This window comes from Siphateles boraxobius, unplaced genomic scaffold (genome assembly GCF_051911475.1).
Source record: "Siphateles boraxobius isolate OS27281-9 unplaced genomic scaffold, OSU_SipBor_1 56, whole genome shotgun sequence".
Taxonomy (NCBI): Eukaryota; Metazoa; Chordata; class Actinopteri; order Cypriniformes; family Leuciscidae; genus Siphateles; species Siphateles boraxobius.
In genome coordinates, this window is record NW_027509182.1 from 12,568,876 (window position 1) to 12,591,516 (window position 22,641).

General features: G+C 42.2%; 1 protein-coding gene across 2 annotated transcripts in view; it reads right to left on the reverse strand.

The window, feature by feature from the left end:
- The window catches only part of astn2 (astrotactin 2), a 433,109-nt gene that overhangs the window by 153,543 nt on the left and 256,925 nt on the right, over window positions 1–22,641 (reverse strand). The window lies entirely within an intron of this gene.

Here is a 22,641-nt window from a genome sequence, read left to right on the forward strand (position 1 = left end):
GTTCCGATTGAGCTAGAATCAAGCAATCGTCTATATAGTACAGAAAGCGGATGCCCTGTAACCTCAGCGGGATAATAGCAGCATCCGTACACTTTGTGAATGTTCGGGGTGACAGTGCTAGGCCGAACGGAAGAACCCGATATTGGTACGCTTCGCCCCCGAAAGCGAACCTCAGGAACTTCCTGTGTTGAGGGAGGATAGATACATGGAAGTAAACGTCCTTTAGATCTATCATGACAAACCAGTCCTCGGAGCTGATTTGAACATCCCCAGTGACAGACACAGCGCCATGTAACGTACTGGCAGGGAAGAGCTGGTCTGGGCACTCCACAACCCTCCTCGGAGGGGGCGAGCGTCCCTCGGGAAATCGCTCGCCGAGTCTCTCTACGCCCTGTGAAGGCAGGGTTAGTAGAGCAGACCCCTGAGGGCATCGGAAAAGACAGGGCACCGTGTTCTTGTGCAGTGAACTCAGGTCTTTCACGATAGGGACCACCCTCAGAACCCTGACGTTCAGCACGTCAGGATTTTTTTTTTTTTTTCGATGAAGTAGTATCCTAACTCCCTGCTGGGTGGGGGACCCATTCCGCCAGGAACTCTACTAAGGGAACCAGCCTCTCGAGGCTGGCCTCCGGATGAACATCCCGAGTGACAGACACAGCGCCCTGTAACATACTGGCAGGAAACAGCTGGTCTGAGCACTCCATAACCCTCCTTGGAGGGGGCGAGCGTCCCTCGGGAAATCGCTCGCCGAGTCTCTCTACGCCCTGTATAGGCAGGGTTAGTAGAACAGACCCCTGAGGGCATCGAGAAAGACAGGGCACCGTGTTTTTGTTCTGTGAACTCAAGTTTTTCCCGATGGGGACCACCCTCAGAGTCCTGACGTTCAGCCCGTCAGGACTTTTTCGACGCGGCCTTTCTGGCAACAATGACTGTCCTCAGATCAGTCCTGCCCGAGAAGGCCGCGCCGGAGAGCGCCCCGCCTCGTCCCTCCAGTTTCTCTGCAGGGGGGCATGAGACGTGACACTCCGCTTCTGCTGTGCTCTTTTGGAAGACGAACTCGACGAAAGACTTTGCTCTGGTTGAACATTCTGCGTGACAGACACAGTGGCCTGTAACGGCGCACCGGCAGGGAACGACTGGTCTGAACACACTAGAACCCTCCTTAGAGGCGGCGAGTGTCCCTCGGGAAAGCACTCGCCAGACCCTTCTACGCCCTGTTTCGGCAGGGTTAGTAGGACGGGCCCCTGAGGGCGCCGGGAGAGACAGGGCACCCTTAAGGGAGGTGAACGCAAGTCTCTCTCGGCGGGGACCCCCCTCAGATTTCCTTTGAGGAGGTTGGCCTGAAAAGCCTGCATAAAAGTCATCGTATGCAAACATGCAGCCGCCTGCCGAGCCACCAAGTAAGCCTTCCCCACCAGCACAGAGGTATATATATTTATTTATTTATTTATTTTTTGGTGGAAGAGCCGGTGCTTTAAGTGAAGACGATGAAGCAGGAGAGAGATAGCTCGCGAGCGTCTCCTCCGACTACAGTATCGTCACATAACCAGCAGATTTAGCACCAACAATGTTACCATAAGCATTGGACTGATTTGTGTAAATTCTGCTTGAAACCGGTCCAACCCAGGTCTTTGAAACCTCAGCATGAAGATCTGGGAAGAACGGTAAGCACCGGCTAGAAGGTTGAGGTCGTGCAGACAGAAATCTATCATCTAGATTGCTTTTAATTCTAGAAACCTGTCTATCAGCTGGCCACTCGATACTGTTATTTTTTTTTTTTTTAGCTTTTCAACAGCCCGAGATAATACATCCATCAAACCTTCTTCATTTGCAGTATAATGTGATAAACTAGTTTTCTCTGATGCAAAACTTTCGACATCCAGCTCCTCAGAACTGGAAAATCTCAATTCAACATCATCATGTGCCTCCACCCGGGCAGAAGTAGCCGCGGCAGCGCGTGCTTCCAGAGCCGGGTGAGAGGCACTAGATCTCGTCGGAGATAGCTGAGATAGGGCGGAGCCCGTCTCAACGTCGCCAGCGAGATCCATCTGCGAGCCCCAAGACAAGCGCCGCCGCTCTGCCTCAACAGAAGCGGGACCCGAGCCTCGGGGAGCTCGCAGCAAATCACTCTCCTCGAAGAGCGATCGCCGCGAGCGCAGAGTTCTCAAGGGAAAACGCTCGCAATGCTGACAATCGACTCCATCGAGAGCCGACTGGGCATTGCTGCACTCCCAAACAAGCCACACTTAGCTCGTGTGAATCCCCACCCGTGATGTACCGAGTACAGGGGGGAACACACTTCTTATACTGCTCGCTCATATTGTTTTTTTTTATATAAAATATATATAGTGAAAACTCCTGACAAAACAGACAAACACAATCGACAGATTCAGACACACACAGAGCTGCTGAAGTAACTAAAGCTGGCGTATTGTGTACTCAGGGGATATTTATAGCTTCCTGGTCGATGACGTCACTCGCCGTACGCTCATTCTCTCCATTGACTGATTTCATTCATGCTTCAGACGCGTCACGCTGAGGGCGTTCCCACTGCGATTTCACGCAGCGGTAGTCCCTGAAGGGGAACTGTTTTTATTGGAAGTGATCCATTCCAGAATGGATTTTTAATGGTTAAAAATCATTTTAGTAATCAAAAGGGATGTCTAATTAAATAAAATAAATTATGAAATGTATACAATTTAACATCTATTTATTCAAAGTTAAACAAATAGAAATTTTTTAGGGCCCTATGATTCCCCCCAAACAGTAGTAATATATTTCTGTCACAATTTCCTCAAGTAGAGGCCAAACTTTTATTTTGAGTGGTTGAAGGGAAGACTGTTGAGTCTCTGTGTGTTACTAATGATAGTTTTCATAATATTATTAATAATTATTGAATACATTTTTCTCTGTAGTCTAAATGGCAAACCGACCACCCAAAAAATAAATAAAATAAAATAACAGCACATTTTGAATGGATCTGAAGAAACAGATTTCTTGCTCACTAAGTTTTATAGAGATTGCAGAAGAGATTATTGGTCAAAACTAGCCAGACAAACCCTGATGTGATGGGAGACACACATCTCTGAGAGGAACTGAAAGAATCCACTGTGCAGCTGCTCAATTAGCTGTACAAGAACAATCACTGCACAAATCTGTTATTTTGTGATGTCTGTAGTGCTGAAGACAGGGCTGGTTCCCAGCATGCATCACAGCATGAATAATTCATGCACATTATGGCTCACTGTTTTACTCTGTTAGTTGCACTGGTGTTGTTGTTCTTTTCAGTCTTGAGTTATGCCATGTTATGTTCATAATTTTGCCTTGGTGGCCTATTCATACCCTATTAATACAATTATGGTGATAAATTGGGATCAAAACAATCAAGAAGTGGCAGATCGTTTCGGTAACAATTTCTATGAAGACCATGCTTATAATGAAGTATAGCTCCTAGTATTACTATTTTATAAATACATTTATAAAGACTCATTATTATAGCAATTACTGCATTGCTATAATGTTATTATATTATAGTTACAATGACTTTTTAGTAATTCAGAATTATTTCTGTCAAAAAAGTGAATATATTGTTATTAATAGCAGTGTTGTGTTCTTATAAATACTTATTATGAGTGATAATACAGTTCCCTTTCGAACGGTCACTTCGTATTGCGTAGCTATACGCAGTGGGGAAACTCATTTTCCTCGATTTACTGAAGCCTTTATGTAAAGCCCATTTGCAGCTGCGCGGGCGCCTCTGACGTGCGACCAATGAGATCACTCTGCATCATACACGTCAGAGCCTGCCAAGGGGGCATGACCTCATTCTATAATAGTCCCTGAATTCGCCATTATAGCAGGTTTAACGACTGAAGCGACACCTTGCCGTGTTACTATAGTGCGGCTGGCTACACAATACTCGTTCCCTAACTCAGGGAACTGAGGTTACGTGAGTAGCCGAGTAGTTCCCTTTCGAACGGTCACTTCGTATTGCGTAGCTATACGCAGTGGGGATGCCATGCAAAACGCCGCACTGAGTAACTGGCTGCCACTGCAACTCAGGACCCCTAAGCATACAGAACAAGCCATAACCGCATAGTTATGTATAAATAGACCGTCAGGTCTAAAATAGTATACATCAGTTAGAAATAACCCAATATACTACACCAATTAGTATATGAACATATAACCAGTCAAGTGGGTTTATATATGAAATTATAACCGGCCAAAGTAGGTTTATATATGTATGGAATATAACCGGCCAAAGCGGGTTTTATATATGTATGGAATATATCCGGCAAAGCGGGTTTTATATATGTCATATAACCGGCCAAAAGCGGGTTTTATATATGTCATATAACCAGCCAAAAGCGGGTTTTATATATACATGTAAATATAACCGGCAACAGCGGGTTTATGCATGAAGTACAACCGGCCAGCAGCGGGTTTTATATATATATGTAATATATATATATAATAAACTATTTGAGTCTCATCAATCAGGATTTCGAAAATTGCACAGCACTGAGACTGCATTGGTAAAAGTCGCTAATGACTTACTAATTGCCTCTGACTCCCGCTCCACGTCTATTCTCATTCTCTTGGATCTCAGTTCAGCCTTTGACACTATTGACCATGCCCTATTACTCAATCGCCTCGAACATATTTTTGGTTTATCAGAGACTGTTCTTGACTGGTTCAAGTCCTATTTCACTGACTGCAGTCAATTTGTTTTTATGGGTGGTTATAGGTCCAAAGTTGGCTCTGTTCATACGGGTGTTCCCCAAGGATCAGTCTTGGGTCCTTTACTCATTAGTATGTACATCTATCCACTTGGTCAATTACTACATTCTCTCAACCTTAACTATCACTGTTATGCTGACGATACACAGATTTATATACATACTAGACCGGGTCAGCAAGTGAACGTTGGGCATCTTTCTAACTGTATTGCTGAGATAAAGACTTGGATGTCCAATAATTTTCTGTCACTAAACGGCTCAAAAACAGAAGTCATGCTCATTGGATCTCCTCATCAACTGCGAAAGGTTGGGTCCCCTACTCTATCTGTTGATGGCGTTGCATTGGAGTTTAAGACCAAATTAAAAAATCTGGGTGTCATATTTGACGCCACACTGTCATTTGAGCCTTTTATCCAAAATACAGTTAAAACATCATTTTATCACCTCAGAAATATAGCCCGGCTACGTCCCATGCTGTCCTTCTCGGTAGCTGAGAAGTTGATAAACTCTTTTGTCTTCTCGCGCATTGACTACTGCAATGGTCTTCTAGCTGGGGTATCTAAATCATCATTGGATAAATTGCAATATCTTCAAAATTCAGCTGCTAGAGTACTGTCTGGGGTCAGGGCCAGGGACCATATAACCCCGGTCTTGGAGTGCCTGCACTGGCTACCTGTTAGGTACCGTATTGATTTTAAAATCCTTATGCTGGCCTATAAATCTCTGTACAATCTGGCACCTCAGTATTTGACTAACTTATTAATCCCTTACTTACCACGTCGCAATCTGCGCTCCTCGCAGAGTGGTGTTTTGGTTGTTCCGAAGGCACGGCTTCATACGTGGGGTGACCGAGCATTTTCTGTCTATGCTCCTAAGCTCTGGAATTCTCTTCCGGCCGACATCAGGGAAGCAAAAACTTTAGTGACTTTTAAATCTCTTCTTAAAACATTTTATTTTAGGATTGCTTTTACATGATCATAATGTTATGTGTTTATTTTTTTGTATTTACATTGTCTTACTCTGCTGTTATGTCTGTCTGTAAAGCGCTTTGAGAAAGCTACTTTTAAAGGCGCTATACAAAATAAATATATTATTATTATTATTATGTGAATGCGATTGTGCACAGTAAGATATGACAAGACCGGCCACCGACGGGTCTCAATCATACCGAAAGCACCTTCGCCTGTAGGGAAGGCACTTCCATATTATAGAAACTCATAAATGTGGAAGGCGAGGACCAGCCGGCCGCATCACAAATATCACTAATGGGAATGCCAGATGACCAAGCCCATGACAATGCCATACCTCTGGTCGAAAGGGCCTTGATGCCTATAGGGCAAACTTGACCGGCTGCGGTATAAGCCATAGAAATAGCATCCACTATCCATCTAGACAGTCTTTGCTTAGTGACTGGATCCCCCTTGGATCTACCACCAAAGCAGACAAAAAGCTGTTCTGATTCTCAGCGCTCTGACAGGGCAGAGAAGATTAACCTCTCCATCCTCTGCAGAAGGAGGGAGGGCTGATAACGTCACCACCTGTGCTCTGAACGGTGTTGAGAGCACTTTAGGAACGTAACCATGTCTGGGCTTAAGGATGACTCTGGAGTCATCTGGACCCAACTCCAAACATGCAGGGCTCACAGAGAGCGCTTGCAGATCTCCCATTCGCTTGATAGATGCCAACGCCATTAGGAGAGCAGTTTTCAGCGGGAGGGGTTTTAGATCAACCAATTGGAGCGGTTCGAAAGGCGGACCTTTCAGAGCCCCCAGGACCGTGGAGAGGTCCCAAGACGGCACAGATGGAAGTCTGGAGGGGTTCATTCTCCAAGCACATTTAAGGAATCTCCCGACCAGGTCGTTTCTACCCAGTGACTGGCCAGCCATCAGAACATGATGTGCTGCTAAGGCTGCCACATACACTTTGAGCGTGGATGGGGAGCGACCCGCATCCAGCAGCTCCTGTAAAAATGATAGAACCACAGATATCTGACATGACTCTGGGTCAGCCTGATTTTTCGAGTACCAGCTGGAAAAACCTGACCATTTCGAAGCATAAAGGCATTGAGTCGACGGGGCCCTCGCTTCAGATATGGTGCTTAAGACCTTCTCAGGAAGGTCCTTGGGTACCCGTTGAGGGGCCAAACATGGAGGGCCCATAAATCGGGTCTCGGATGCCACAATGTCCCGTTCGCCTGTGTGAGGAGGCCATGGGATTGTGTCCGATAACTGAACCAGTTCCGGGAACCACGGTCTGGTTTTCCAGAGAGGGGCCACCAGAAGGACCGGGCACCCGCTCTCTCTGACCCGTTTGATGACTTGTGGAATCATCGAGACGGGGGGAAGGCATAAAGGGGACGATTGGGCCAGACACGGGCCAGCGCCCCCCTGTCCTTCGAGAAGAACAATTTGCAGTGGGTGTTGATTCTCGAGGCGAAAAGGTCGACTTCGGCCTCGTTAAACACCTTCCATATCAGACTGACCGTCTGTGGGTTCAGGGACCACTCCCCGAGGGGAGTGTTGCCCCTTGAAAGCATATCTGCGCCCACATTCTGGACGCCCGGGATATGCGCTGCTCTCAGAGAGCTCAGGTTGGTTTGCGCCCATATAGAGGAGGTCTCTCGCCATCGCATGCAGGTTTCCTGATCTGATGCCCCCCTGGCGATTTATGTAGGCCACCACTGACATATTGTCAGTGCGGACTAAAACGTGGTGACCTCTGAGGTTCGACATAAATGCCTTCAGGGCCAATTCAACTGCTTTCATCTCCAGACAGTTGATATGTAAGCTCTGCTCCGTGCTCGACCAGAGGCCGGATGCAGGCATGCCCTCGTGCAGCGCTCCCCAACCCAGGTTGGACGCATCTGTAAGAACCACTTTCCTCCTGGAAATTGTTCTCATTGTCACCCCCTCGTGGTACCAGTTTTGAGCCCGCCAGGGAATTAGGGTTCTTAAACTTTCTCTGAAAGTGCCTGCAAGCGCTCGCACTGAGAGCGAGTTGAGTTCATTTGAGTTGAGACAACTTTTTCAATGACTTTGGAGAGAAATGGAAGGTTGGAAATGGGCCGATAATTTGAGAAGATATCCGGATCGAGGGATGGTTTCTTAAGCCGAGGGTTGATAAGCGCAGTTTTAAGCGAGATTGGAAAATGACCCGATTGCAGGGAAGATTTAATGATAGTAGTGATGAGAGGACTTAAAGAATTAGTATTTGATTTGATCATGTCAGTGGGAAAAGGGTCCAATGAGCAGGTTGAGGGTCTCATACTGTGTATGAGAGTCTCAACCTGTCTATGTGTAGGAAGAGTGAAATGAGAGCTGTTTTGGATTTCTTGGATTATTGTTAATAATATTGGAGTAATATTGTGACCGTGCCTGACTGATCAGATATGCCTAAATCATGTACATGAACATTGTTAACTGGAAAGTTTGTTACAATGAGATCCAGTGTATGCCCTTTGTTATGTGTAGGGACTGTCACAAGTTGCCTGAGGTTGAGTGAATCAAAAAGTTGTAGTAGTTCTGTAGTATAACCACGCATAAACATTATTCAACATTATTGTGTAAAAATACAAACATGTACATACATGTTACTCACATATTACGGTAGCCCCGTTTGTGCTATATAGAGTGAATTTACACCTTTGCCATTAACAGGTTTATAAATAACTGAAAAAAGCACAAATGTCAGAGCATGTCAGAACACCTCCAGGACCAGGAAAACACCTCGGACCCCAGAGGGTTAATGTCAGTGTGGGTAAGCCAGAGGTGGCGCTCGAGCACGACCAAACTCGCCATATTCCTCCTGATAGCCTGCGCTGTGGCCTTGGTAGCTCTCAAGGCCAGGTCCGTGGCGCTTCGAAGGTCCCGAAAGGCCTCAGGGTCCGGGCCAGCCTCGTCAGTAGACCGGAGGAGTTTGGCCGGGTAAACCTGCAGCACGGCCATCGTGTGCAGGGCCGATGCAGCCTGACCGGAGGCGGAATATGCGGGTCCAGCGAGGGCTGAAGTGCTACGGCACGGCTTGATAGGATGAACAGCTCTAGTTCGCAGCTAGCAGCTGTGTTCGGGCAGAGATGAGCGGCCAACACCTCTTCGAGGGGCGGCAACGACTCATAGCCTTTTTCCGCTGATCTCCCTCGAACAGGACCGGAGATGAACGAGCTGGAGAGATTGAGGCACGTTTGGACGTGGCCGGCGTGCGTTCACTAACATCCATGTTCTCCGTGTTGCCGTTGGCTGCGGCGCTTCTTCTTCCTCGGTTGAAGTAGGGCCGGAGAGGGAAGCGCGGGAGAGGCGGCGTCGACGTCACAGGAGAGGGCTAGCCGAGTTTGCAGCACGGAGATAGGCATGCTCTCGCAGGCCGCACATCCGCCGGCAGAAAGAGCATTCTCCGCGTGGTGAAGTCCCAGGCATGGAATGCAGCTAGCGTGTTCGTCCGCCTCTTGCAGCTTGCATCCGCACATGGCGCAGGTCTTGACACGAGGCATTTGAAACAACGCTCGTACAAATAAAACACACAGAAATACAATGAATCATTAAAAGGATATCGCCGGATAGCCACAGGAGAGACGGTGTCAGGAGAAACACGGTTGAAATGTGTCGTCTGCTGAACTGTAGCTTGCTCAGGCTGAAGGCTTGTTCGACGGCGAATGCTCAATAAATGGTCAGAGACGGGAAGTTTGTCGCTGAAGGAGTAAAATCTGCTATAATGGGGTCACGCCCCCTTGGCGGGCTCTGCGGTAACAGTTGCCGCAGCACAGCCTATGAGCGCGCCAGACGCTCATGTTCTAGCTGTGCAGCTGCAAATGGGCTTTACATAAAGGCTTCAGTAAATCGAGGAAAAGGAGTTTCCCCACTGCGTATAGCTACGCAATACTCGTTCCCTAACTCAGGGAACTGAGGTTACGTGAGTAACCGAGTAGTTACCAACCTATATAAATGCATCATCGATGGCTTTAAGTAAAGTGAAAACATAGGATGCAATTTTCCTAAAGCAAATGTTTAGAAATCATGAAGATGTGCTCATTATACATTTGAAGTTGATTACTTGTAAATGTATCTAATAAACAATAATTCCTGGGGGAAAAAAAATCATTAATATGACCAGTTGAAAAAAAAAATATATTTTTAAATGTTACATACTAGTAAAACACTGCAATAGTATTTTTAAAAGTATAATTCCAAATTGCTATAAGCAATATTCATATGGCTGATGAGATATAGATTTAACAAATCAATTACCATTCATGAATGCAAATATTAGTCATTAAAGACATAATTGATAATTATTTGGTACAACAAACAAGTGTCTCTGGAGCTATTTTATACATTTATAAATCAGTGTATAATGGATTATGAGCATTCACATTGAAAAAGCAAATGCATGACATACGGAATTATAAAAAAAAATTATAAATGTAATAAATTATAACTGTTCTTATAAAGCAGTAAAGGTCTTAATGAGTCTTTATAAATATATTTATAGAATATAAATACTTATAAATAAGTATAAATGGGGCTATAATTCATCATAAGCATGGACTTCATAGAGAGTGTTACCACATTTTCTTTTGTAGGGTGTGTGTTTAGATTAGTCTGAGGTTCAAACCATCATTTAAAGCAGTTGTCATGCAGCTGATCCTTATAAATGTAACTAATAAAATGTAACTTTACACTTAGTTGGTGAGCGGAAGAGCTTTTTTTCTTGTTCAAAAAGTCCTCCACAATAACGATTCCACGTGTGTGTTGCTCTCTGTCGTCTCATTATTTTCTGCTCTCAATCAGCATGTCCTTTTCTTCTTGTTCTTCATCTCGTTTCCCTTTTCTTCCATGTCCACTCCTTCTGTTGTGCTCATCATCCATCCGTCTCTCTGTCACCTCTTCACAGGTCTGGAAGCGTCTTCTCTCTGTATGCTAATGGCCCAGGAGGGAGCCGTCTCCTCAGTGTAATGGTTTGGACACACCTGGCTTGAACTCCAGGGAGGAAATTCAAATGACGAACACGCAAGCTGTTTCATTTGCAGCAGAGATAAAGATACTTGAAAGAATACATGCCTACAAAAACTAAACAGAACCGACATACGGAAGAAAAAAGTCCCTGCGTGTGAATAAATGTGCCTTCTTAATGCTTTACAAAGGAATTTGATAAATCAACCCAGCGTGGATGTTTTAACATAGAAAACACAACACACACATAAAACCCTAAGGGTCTAACAAAGTGTGTGTTGGTGTGTGTGTGTGTGGGCCTCAGGCTAAAATCTAGCATGATATTTGCAGCATGTTCCTGCCTATTAGTAGCCATACTTTCACAGTAGTACAGTTACATGAGAAGTGTTTAGTGTGACGTCACTATTCAAATGAACTCTTTGCCACATTGAGACTGGACAGGAAATTTACAGATTTCAGATTGAATGAGTTTGAGAAAATGGCTGTATAATAGTGTAGGCAACGATTAATCGCATCCAAAATAATAGTTTGTGTTTACATAATATATGTGTGTGCATGTGTATAATTGTTTTATATATGTAAATACACACATATGCATGTATACATGTATATACTGTATATATAACACATTTTTCTTAAATATATACATGCATATGTGTGTATTTATACATACAAAATTATACACATATTGTAAACACAAACTTTTATTTAAGATGTGATTAATCGCAATTAATCGTTGCAAATAATAATTATATATATTTTTTTAAATCCAAAAAAATCTAGTATGCTCACCAAGGCTGTATTTATTTGATCAAACATAAAACACTAATACTGTGACATATTATTACAAATTAAAATAACTGATGTCTATTGCAATATATTGTAAAAAGTAATTTATTAATGTGATCAAAGCTGAATTTTCAGCATCATTACTTCAGTTTTCGACCAAACATATAATGGTGAGTGAGTGCGACATGGACGCATCAGTGAATTTTGCTAAATAAAATGATCCTGCCAGAATAATAGCATGAGAACTTTCTGATGTCTGTTCAGTCTGCATCATCTCAGTGAGCTTTTATGAGATTTTACGCATTCGCAGTAAGAATTTAGCATTTTCCAATGTTAAATGAATGCATTCATGAATTAACTGAAGTTAGGAAAGTAAAAGGCTTTAGACTCAGAGAGATGAAAAACTGAACATGATGGAGGAAACCGAAGTGTTTTCCTCATCCACAGGACGGACAAATCTCTCGTTTGCATTCGTTTGAAACAGTGAATCACAGAAAGAGGTTGAGAAGTCTGTTTTTCATCTGTTCAGTCAACAAGGGGAAAACAAGCAATAAATGAATCAGAAGGAGAAATTGTTGGCTATTGGAAAGGGAGACTTTTCCTGGTAGAACATTTTAATAAGATCTCCCACTGGCAAGAGCTCGGCCTTCACAACCCAGCGTGGAATAAACTCGGACAATCTTATTAGTAGTTCTTCATGTATATTTCATTTCTGAGAGGTCCTTGCTGAAAACTTTCCTTCCAAAATAAATAATGGATTTCACTGTTCAAATTATGTTCTAGAAGAGTATGCACTTGTTGAAAATTGTCAGAAAAAAAAAATGCCAGTGGCTACACAGAAAGTGCAATAAAGCTCCCAAACATCATGTTGTTATAGAGTCAGCTCTCATCTGTGTCTGGTTCTGCAGACGCCCACTCCTGGAGAACGCTGGAGGAGATTATCAAACATGAGGTGAAGAGCATGAATCATCATCATTCATCACCTGCTTCTCTCCAGAGGACGGAACGGAACAGCTTTATATGCATTACATTTCTGTATTAATATGTTTTGTATTTAAACACTTCTTTTGACATGTCACCACAAGGACTTGTTTCAAACTGACTTATGAGATTACTCACTTGTTCAGTGTAACACTAATCTTTGTTTGTCTTTCAGGTTTGTTCTTTGAGTTTTTGGAGTTATCTAAAAATACAGATAATGCACCTCTGACAACCACTATTGAAGAAAGAAAATTATTTGGGATGATGGTAAGTCAATTATGACAGAATATTCATTTTTGGGGTGTATTTTCCCTTTAAGCGAACTGCAAGAACACTACATTTTGCAAATATATTAATATAAGACTCTGGACACATCTACTCATTTATTTTAATTACTTTTTTGTATAATAACACATCAACCTATCTGAATTGTGCAATGACAAGTAAAACTCTCACAGATGATCACAGAATGTAATGGAGTTTGTACATGCTGTAGCATATATATATGCGTACAATATGCGTCACATGATTAAAGGGTAACTCAACACTAAAACAACTTTTTTTAGTTAATTATCTGTAAGAATGGAGCTTCATAAATGCTGTTAATTGATTCGAGTAAATTTTTTGACATTTGGGTTAAAAGCGTTTTAATTTTCAAATATATGGTGTAAAAACGTCTGAGTGCTGCCCTCTTCAGGTTAAACGGAAAGCTCCTGCAGTAGGGGTACTCTCTGACGTAGAATACTCTCTGACGTCACTCGGTCACGCCCTTGGTGCGAGCTCACCACGCCCTTGGCAGCCCCTGGTATAAAACCATCTGTTTCCGTCAAAACTACTGTAGCGAGTCAGGAGTTGGAATTAGGAGTATTGAAAACGGATATATATATATATATATATATATATATATATATAAGCATATAGTTAGCATAGCATTTATATAGTTATTTAGATTATTTCGTGTAGCCTAGGTAGTTAATCTCGCCTATCGCTCCGGTGTGCAACCTGCATTTTACGTGGGATTGCTTCTCCAACGCAATGGAGGTGGAAATGGGCTTCTCCACACAGCTCGCGCTGCCAAACGCTGCTCTTCCTGCATGAACTCCACCACCGCAGCGGCGTCATGATGTGAGTGAGCATATATTTTTAATCACAATTTATGTTCCTTCTTATTAGGCTAAAGTTAATCCTCTGGTGTCGACAAACGCGCCGCCGCGATTTGCTGATTATTTTTTTCACATAGCAGCAAAATATAATGAACCTAATGGTAATAATAATCCTGGAAAAAATTACCTCAAAATGACTGAATATAAGAATAATCGGATGCCGATCGCGATGCGGGAGTTAAGACCGCAGTTTGAGCTGGTGTCCACAGACAATTCACCCTCCTCCATTTCAGATGAAGGTGGGGGAGAAAAGTTCTCGACTTCAAATGACCGCTCTGTTGTAAACATAGAGGTTGCAAAGCTACTTGCGTCACTCCATTTCAGCTAGTTTGACAGCAGCTGTCACTGCGGGTCTGAGGTGCACGCCCCCCGCTCAGCCCCGCCCCTCGGTTCGTCGCCTCTATCTCCGCTGGGCTCTGCCCACTTTTCCAGCATTTTTCAAATATTGCCAGTGGGTGGAGTCAGGCTTTGACCAGGGGTTTAGTTACCCTTTAAACATCGAAGACCAACATTTTCGCACTACAACTTAAAAATTTCATTCAAAAAGCTTCATTTTCACACTTTATAAATGTAAAATTAAACATTTTACTTTAAAGTACATTTTGAATCGTTATGTTTTAATAATCTGTGTCGGGTTTTAAAGTAGCTACACTTGATGTGTTGACAAACATAGTAATGTAAAGTTAATATTAGAGGTGGGCATAGATTAATTTTTTTAATCTAGATTAATCTCACTGGAATCTTGGAATTAATCTAGATTAATCTAGATTAAAATGGCTCATTTGAATTCTGCCGAAGGAATTCAGAATATGTGTGTTACCCAAATAATGACTAAAATTAAGTCTTTGAGAATAGTTCGCCTCGCGTAGGGATGTGAATTCCTGCCAAAAATGCCATTCGACAATAGAGGAGCAAAAGTCGAATATCGGTCAAAAAATTTTTATAAAATAAAATAAATAAATAAAACGCACAATTACAATGACAGAAAGGGAGGCCAATTTCATCTTTAGCGATTTGTCATCAAACAAACTGTTTATTAATTGAACAAGTAACATGTTTTCGTCGTTTTTTTTTTTTTACATAGTGGCCTAGGCTAATTGGAAGTAGAAAAAAACAATAAGCACGACGTAGCTACAGTCCGTTTTTGCATCGCCAAACCAGATGCTCGTTAGATCAAAAAATAATGTCATATGTCATAATGATTTTATGTGAACCTGCCTTTACCGGCAATAGCCTCATCCTTTTTAACCAAATTAGTTTCAATCAACGTAAACTATTCGTGTGACTATGCCCCTGCGCAATACACACACATTACCGCGGGATATGGCGGGTGTTCATTTCATAAACTGTACACAATGGTAGCTTATTTATTTTGTAGCCTATAAATTAATGTATATGTCCAACGGATAATGTCATACTTTTTAGTAGTGCTATCGTGGCGTAATGATCTGTTTGGTTGTAAAATGTATTACCTGAATGAAATGAAATCGAATGTATCGTCCTGTGGTATCATTCATTCACAGACAGCTTACGAAGATGTTCAACTAATAAAGATCTTCATCGCTGGCAAAAAATATGATGCATTTGCAGATTTGCTTTCACTAGACTAAACTGTAGATCCACGGTCACTTGATGTTATTAAATCTTCCTGTTACGAATCCGAGTCGAGTGTGATTGAACGCGCTTCAGAGTTCAGACGATTCAGTGCGTGAGGAACTGAACTGATTCGCGAACCGATTTAGACAGATCTGCCAACTTGTTTGATGAAGTCTTTGAACAGAATCGACCCATCTCTGATTCATTTGTAAATTGAGCATCGCTCATGCCCATAAAAAAGATAGGCTACAGCGCAATAAACTCATTTAACAACATGTAAAGTAACGAGAGGAACGATCAACGTAACATGTAAAAGTATACACCTTGTGTCCCTGACAGGAAAATACCCTGCTGCACGATTTGCGCGAAAATAGAACGATATTCGAAAAAGCTATTTTATGATCCCAACCCAACTTTGAGAATAGATTAACGGCGATATTTTTTTTATCGCCCGATAAGAGTCTCACGTTAACGCAGCACGTTAACGCCGATAACGGCCCACCACTAGTTAATATATAAATGTACTAAATTGCATAATTACAAATATGTAATTACAAATCAATTTAAATAAAAATTCAATAGAAGTATATGTTAGTTTACCATAAATCCTTGTCAGTACATTCTGCAGCACACTTTAACCATATTTCAAAGTATATATGAATCAAAAGTATACATATAAAGATGTACTTAAGTCTTACAAATCATTTTTACTCACTTAAGTTCAATTAATTGCATTGAACTATAATGTTTATTATTCAATGTATAATATGCATTTTTATTTAATTGTAAATAACATTCAGTTAGTGCCTGCAAACATTACATTCAGTTTGCACTCCAGTTTATTTTTTAAGGTATTCTTTTAGTAATAAGTATTATTTTAAACAAATACAAAAATGTACTTATTTTCCCCCAGGATATGTTTGGAAATTAAGATCCTCTTAATTATACTTGCCATCAACAACTATGAAGTACATGTTTCATTTTTCTTTTTAATGACTCTGCCATTTCACTACTAGAAAAATTATTATTAGTCTCTTTCCCATCGCTCGTATGCCACAGATTTTTATGGTGCATGTGCTTTGCCTTGTTTTTTTATTATTTTGCATTATTATTATTTTTTTTTTATTATTATTATTTTTTTTATTATTTTGCAGAGGAGTCTATGGCTAACTTGCACAGTCCCCACTATTTTCTGGCTGAAAAAAAAAACTGTCCAGGTGATGTTTAGTCTTCCTTTGATCGATGTGTAAAAAAATAAAAATCAGTACCTGCACATTAATGTCACATATCTTTCTCAGAGCAAGCATTCGCATGACTGTAATTTAGCAGCACATATTTGAAGGGAAGTGAAGGCTAAATGTACGAAGGATTTTGAGTCAGGGTCGCCATTACAGAGTTGTTACAAGACTAGAGCATTGGTAAAGGAAGTGACATCATTTGTACTCGTGCCAAGCACTGAATGCGGTCTGTCTTATAAAAACACAGCATGTCCTAAAATAATCAGCACTCCACTTTTAGGGCATTTGCAGCAATCGCTGCTTAATCCTTTTAAGTGTTCACTTCACCTCTATTACTGAGAGTGTGGAGAAGTGGCAGAGGAACGTAAAGCTCGGAAAGTTCCCGATGTCACTGAAGCTGAGGAGAGTAACACACAAGCCAGAGTGGTATCACGACCTCGGCCCGGGTCAAGAGATCCAGAAATGAATCCACTCCAGCTGCAGTTAGAAGGAAATCGTTCAGCTGTACCCGAGTGTCAAGCTTGAGATCGCTGTTATACACTTACAGGCGTGTGTTGGATGTGAATTAAGTTTTATTTTCCAAGATATAACAATCACCTGTGAATTTTATAGGTGCATTTAAGCTAGACCAAACTACAAGGGAATTGCACATTATTTGAATGTTTTAACACATTTGTGAAATGCTGTATACTGCAGGAAAAATGTGTTTTTCACAAAAAAAAGAAGAAGAAAAAAAGAAATTGAACATTGATTGAGCAACAGATTTTGTGTGGATTAAATCATATGAATGTATGAGGTTGTAAGGTGGGCCACACGGAGTTAAACCAGCATCAGGCAAAATACATCAATACTTTAAATTCCCCCTGTGGTGAAAATCCAGCTTTTAATGTGGTGTTTTTAATACGCTTTAACACAAACCATGTGTAAATTCATAAGTCGACAGCATTGCTGAGTATTTTCCCCTTAAAACTGCAGTGAACCAAAGACAGTCTCAAAAACACGGTTTGAAATCGCTGGTGTTTCTGACGTCACAAACTACCTTGTAACCAATCAGATCAACGTGTGATCGTCAACGAGTGGATCTCTGAGTGAGTGAGTGAGTGGAGGCGGGGCTCATTTGCATATTCATAGAACTAAATGAGGCAAGGGTGTCGAGTTACATTTAAGGCTTTATACTCTTTTATACCTGCAGCATTTGTACACGCATGCTCAGTGTGCACGCATGGTCATCTGTCATTTTCTCCAACGCAGTGGAAAATCCCAGTATGGGTTAGAATCGTTTTCATGTTAAAATGAAATGCACAAGTGTGGACACTTTTTTCCTGAAGCGTTTATGTCACTTAAGGTCTGCGTTAACCAAGATACTGTTTAACAATGGAGACCAGTCTTACTGTAGGCTACATTACCTAAGAGTGCACTTCAGTGTGTTAAGAAAGTGCATTCTCTTACAATACACTTAAGTGCCTTTTTATTTCATTAAAGGTGCAAAACGCAAGTCTCTGAGTTTTTGCAGAACTACGCCCCCTCTGGCGACAAGTGAAACTGCAACCAGAGTTGTGCACGCTCATGGACCACATGCAAACGCACGAATGCACGAGCTGTTAATAACTAAAGGAGCATCTGCCTCACAGATCTTTGGTGTACAGCCAAAATGTCTTCAGAGGTAATAAAGTTATAAATCTGCAAGTCATTTCAAATATATGGAAGGAAAGACATTTGAGTAAATTACTCTTATGTGTGAGGGGAAAACGGGGGTAGTAGAAAACGTCTATGGTTACGTATGTAACCCTCGTTCCCTGAGTAGGCAACGGAGACGTTACGTTGGATAACGACGAATGGGGTTTCGCTTAGAAAGCCTATCAACTTCGCGTATTACAAAACGAGCAAATGGCAAAGAAATGCCATGGGTCTGCGGAATTTGCATGGTGTAACTCCGCCCCACCTCGTGGGTATAAAAGGAGGACGCCGGCAACATGCATATATGTTTCTTCGCTGAGGAGCCAAGACTGAGCTCAGGCGATCCCCGCGGTACAGTGGTAAGTGGCAGGCAGACGTAACGTCTCCGTTCCCTACTCAGGGAACAAGGGTTACATACGTTCCCTTTCGTTGTCACTCCGAGTTACGTCGGATGACGACGAATGGGGTTACCAGTCTAATCACGCCACCTTCTCAGCTGTCTTTCAGTGCCTTGCGAGGTCCCTGTCGAAGACTGGACAAAGGAGGGGGGGGGGGGGGGACTTAGAGAATACACATATGACCCGAAGGAAGCATATGGAAAACACTGGGGTGTCCAGCCGCAGGTGGAATATTTCAACCCCAGGGGTGGCAAGGTGGCTTGCCGAGGGAAAGACACATGCTCAGACAGGCTTACAGTGGAAATACACATGTGGGGGTCGCTCAAAGGAGGGACCATGCACACGGGAGGCACCTAGCCGACGCGCAGGCAATAGACACTGGCGCCGACGTCAGGAGTGCTGGAGGAACTCAGGGCTTTCGGAGAAGCTCACGTGAGGAGAAATCGCACGTATCCAGTCCGTGGAGTGGAATGGCGAGCAAGCGAAGACACCTGAGCGGGTCCAGTACTAGCTGGTTGAAGCGAGTACATGAGAGGACACAGGCTCCACTCTGAGATTATAGAATCTGGCGAATGTGTTAGGTGTCGCCCAGCCTGCAGCTCTGCAGATGTCTGTTAGCGAGGCGCCATGCGCTAGAGCCCAAGAGGACACCACACTCCGGGTGGAGTGGGCAGTCACACCAAGGGGGCACGGTCGACCTTGCTGCTGGTATGCCAGAGCAATGGCGTCCACTATCCAGTGAGACAACCTTTGCTTGGAGAGAGCCTTTCCCTTCAGCTTCCCACCATAATAGACAAAGAGCTGGTCTGAGGTCCTGAAACACTGCGTTCTGTCTACATAGGCGCGGAGAGCACGTACTGGACAGAGCAGTGCAAGGCTGGGTCTGGCTCCTCCAGGGGCAGTGCTTGCAGGTTCTCCACCTGGTCCCGGAATTTTTTTTAAATGCACGGGCGAGCCGTCTTTAAAAAGGCGTGCCGCGTGCAAGCTCTTTTAGTGAGAGAAAACTCAAGTGTTGAAGCACCCGGGGAGACACGCACCGACTGGCAGACCACTGCAACAGATCAGCAGGAAGCACGTGCTCGCCGTAGATCGCCGTCACATCAACACTCGAGGTACTCGTTCGTGAAGCTGACAATTCAGAGATGGCTTGTGGAGAGAAGAATAAACTTGGCTCCGAAGCGAAAACATATCTGCATTTTGCCGGCGTCCTCCTTTTATACCCAAGAGGTGGGGCGGAGTTATGCCATGCAAATTCCACAGACCCCTGGCATTTCTTTGCCATTGGCTCGTTTTGTAATACTCGAAGTTGATAGGCTTTCTAAGCGAAACCCCATTCGTCGTCATCCGACGTAACTCAGAGTGACAATGAAAGGGAACTTTGTTTATGTGTTTACTGTATCCACCTATGATTGTATTGTTATGAAAACACGTTCATGAACAATATAATTGATTACTTCGCAAAAGCTCAAAATAATAATCATACCATACACGGTTGGTCAACAACTTTCACTCAAATGTCTTAAGGTAATAAACAATCAAATGTCACCATGACGTTTTCATAAAAGCCAAACAGGCTAATCAGCCGAAGACTTGCGGGGTTCAGCCTGTTTTATTGATCTGCTAAGTAGAATATTCCAATAACAATACATCCTTTTTCTGTTATAATTTACTCAAAATTTCTGTCTAATTATCGGTTATATTTTTCAGCATGTTATATCACACTCAAGAATCTTGAACTGTTTTGCTAATCACTAAACTACATGTAGCGCTGATTTATTTAGTAGATATTTTGACAGGGACAATACACACGGACAAACATTAATGTGTAATGTGTCAATACTTTATTTAGTAAATAGTTAGTCTGCTAAACAGTATGAGTAAAGTAAAAATACTATTCTTCCGAACACAATTCCTAGTTTATGAAACTGTTCACTAACAATGGTAGTAAAACCAATTCTGATTGTACATGTGTCTAGCTTTCGTAAAGCATTACACATTTTACGCATCGTCATTTGTTGTCATACATAGATTGGCCGTATCAAACATTAGATACTGGGCTATATCTTACCGTTTTATCAAGAAAAAAGCCAACTGAGGATCCCGTTTGAGACCAAGAGCAGACCGGAGATCTCTCCATTTGTTGAATGCCTTCCCGAGGTTGACTCTTGTCTTACTCCGACGCCTGTCTGACTCCAATTTGGACTGTTTGGTGGCACTAGACAAAATTTTTCTATTTTTTACTTTACGTGGAGTTTGCGTTGGGGTTTGGAATGGACTACAAGCCGGTCTCTTTGAATCCATCTTCTACCTTTGATGCACGAGTTGTCTTTGCTGATGTGGAGAATGGCGGCGCCGGCGAATACACAAACCTGCGAGACATAGCCTGGTGAGCGTGAACGCGCATGACGTCACGCCCAGTCTCAAATTCGAGCCCGAATCCCTCTTATATATTTTACAGTACAGGATTATAGAGGCAATCTCAGTGCGCAGAGAAGGGCTCATTCAGCCCATCAGGCAGTTCTTTAAGCATACTAGGATAGAAAAACAGGTATTTTTAACATGAAAATTTGTATGTACAGTATTAATACTTTTAAAATTCAAAGTACACTACTAGTGTACATGCAATGCAATTAAGCATATTTCAAAAATTAATTCCGGTTTGACATCCATGATGTCACGAAACACGTGAGAATCATTTTTGATGTCAATTTTGACACTTGACGGACTTGTTTCATTACAAAAGAAAAGAGTGATTAGGACATTCCTCAAAATGTGACCTTTTGTGTTTCACAGTGGAAATGGGTTTGGAACGAGGGAAAGATAAGAGCATTTTCATTTTTGGCTGAACTATTCTTTTATAGCACTGCAGCTGATCAGATAGCAAAATCAGTGTCAGACTTTTATTCCTAATAAAAGTGTGAGTGATTAAAGCTCATCCTGCTGTATATGATTGATTCCTCCATCAGCACAGAGAGCTGTGAGCTCATCAATTTCCTTGCTTTACGAGTAGAGCTTGTCTCAAAAAAGCCATTAGCCACATTTCCTTGTTCTCATTTCCCTTCCTTTTAATCTGCACATGTAACAAGTCAAACTTATCCGCCTGTAATGAGACGTATTTGCTGTTCTCCTCGATAGAGAGCTCGAGAGTCGCCCGTTCTCTGAGAAGGGTACCAGTGCAACTCAACAACACACACAGTCATATAACAGGGGTGCGTTTCTCAAAAGCATCGTTAGCCAACTATGTTCGCAAGTTCAGTCGTAACTATTGTATAAATATCCATTAAGTTAGTAAGTCAAACTTGTTTTAGTAACACATAACAACAAGTTCCTCCATAAGGATAAATGTTGCTTTTTTCCCCCAGAAAATTCCGTGTAAATGATTTAACGAAAAGTAATTTTCACATTTTAGTTTTTGAAAGTCTTCCTCATGGCCTTCCAATTATGGGTGTTTATGTGTTTTCCCTTGTTTTTAAAAACTGATGGATTAATCAAAATTATTTTCCATGCTAATCCACATCATTTGACAGACGCTGTGGATAAAGTTGAGGCTGTAACTTACCTGAACTATCATACACCATACATTGCCCTATAACCGTATTAAACTGATCAGGGTGTGTTTCCCAAAAGCATCGATAGCCAACTATGTTCACAAGTTCAGTCGTTATCATCAGTTCAACGAGTCTGTGTTTCCCGAAACCATCGTTCCCACAAACATTCACAAACAGCATCGCAGAGTTGTGTGTTTGTAACGACAGATCTCGAGCTGTGGTTAGAAGAAGAGTTTCTTGTTTGCATGACATGTGGACTCAATAAATCCTGATCTTGAGTTAATAATAAGCAAGCTGACGTTCAGTACAATCTGTGTCTTTCATTTAGAATACATACAATGTAATTTACGTCTGTTAGTTTGTCAAGAGTTTTAAATTGTTGTTTTTTTTGAAGAGTGCGCATGTGTGAACGAGCTCTAGTGCGTAAGAACAAGACTATGATTGAATCTAGAAATAAAGAAAAATATCTGAGGAAAATGATAAATAGTCTTCAGATGACGACCGTAATTTATAGCAAAACATCTAGCATTAATTCGATCTCAAACAGTTTCGTTAAAAAAAGTT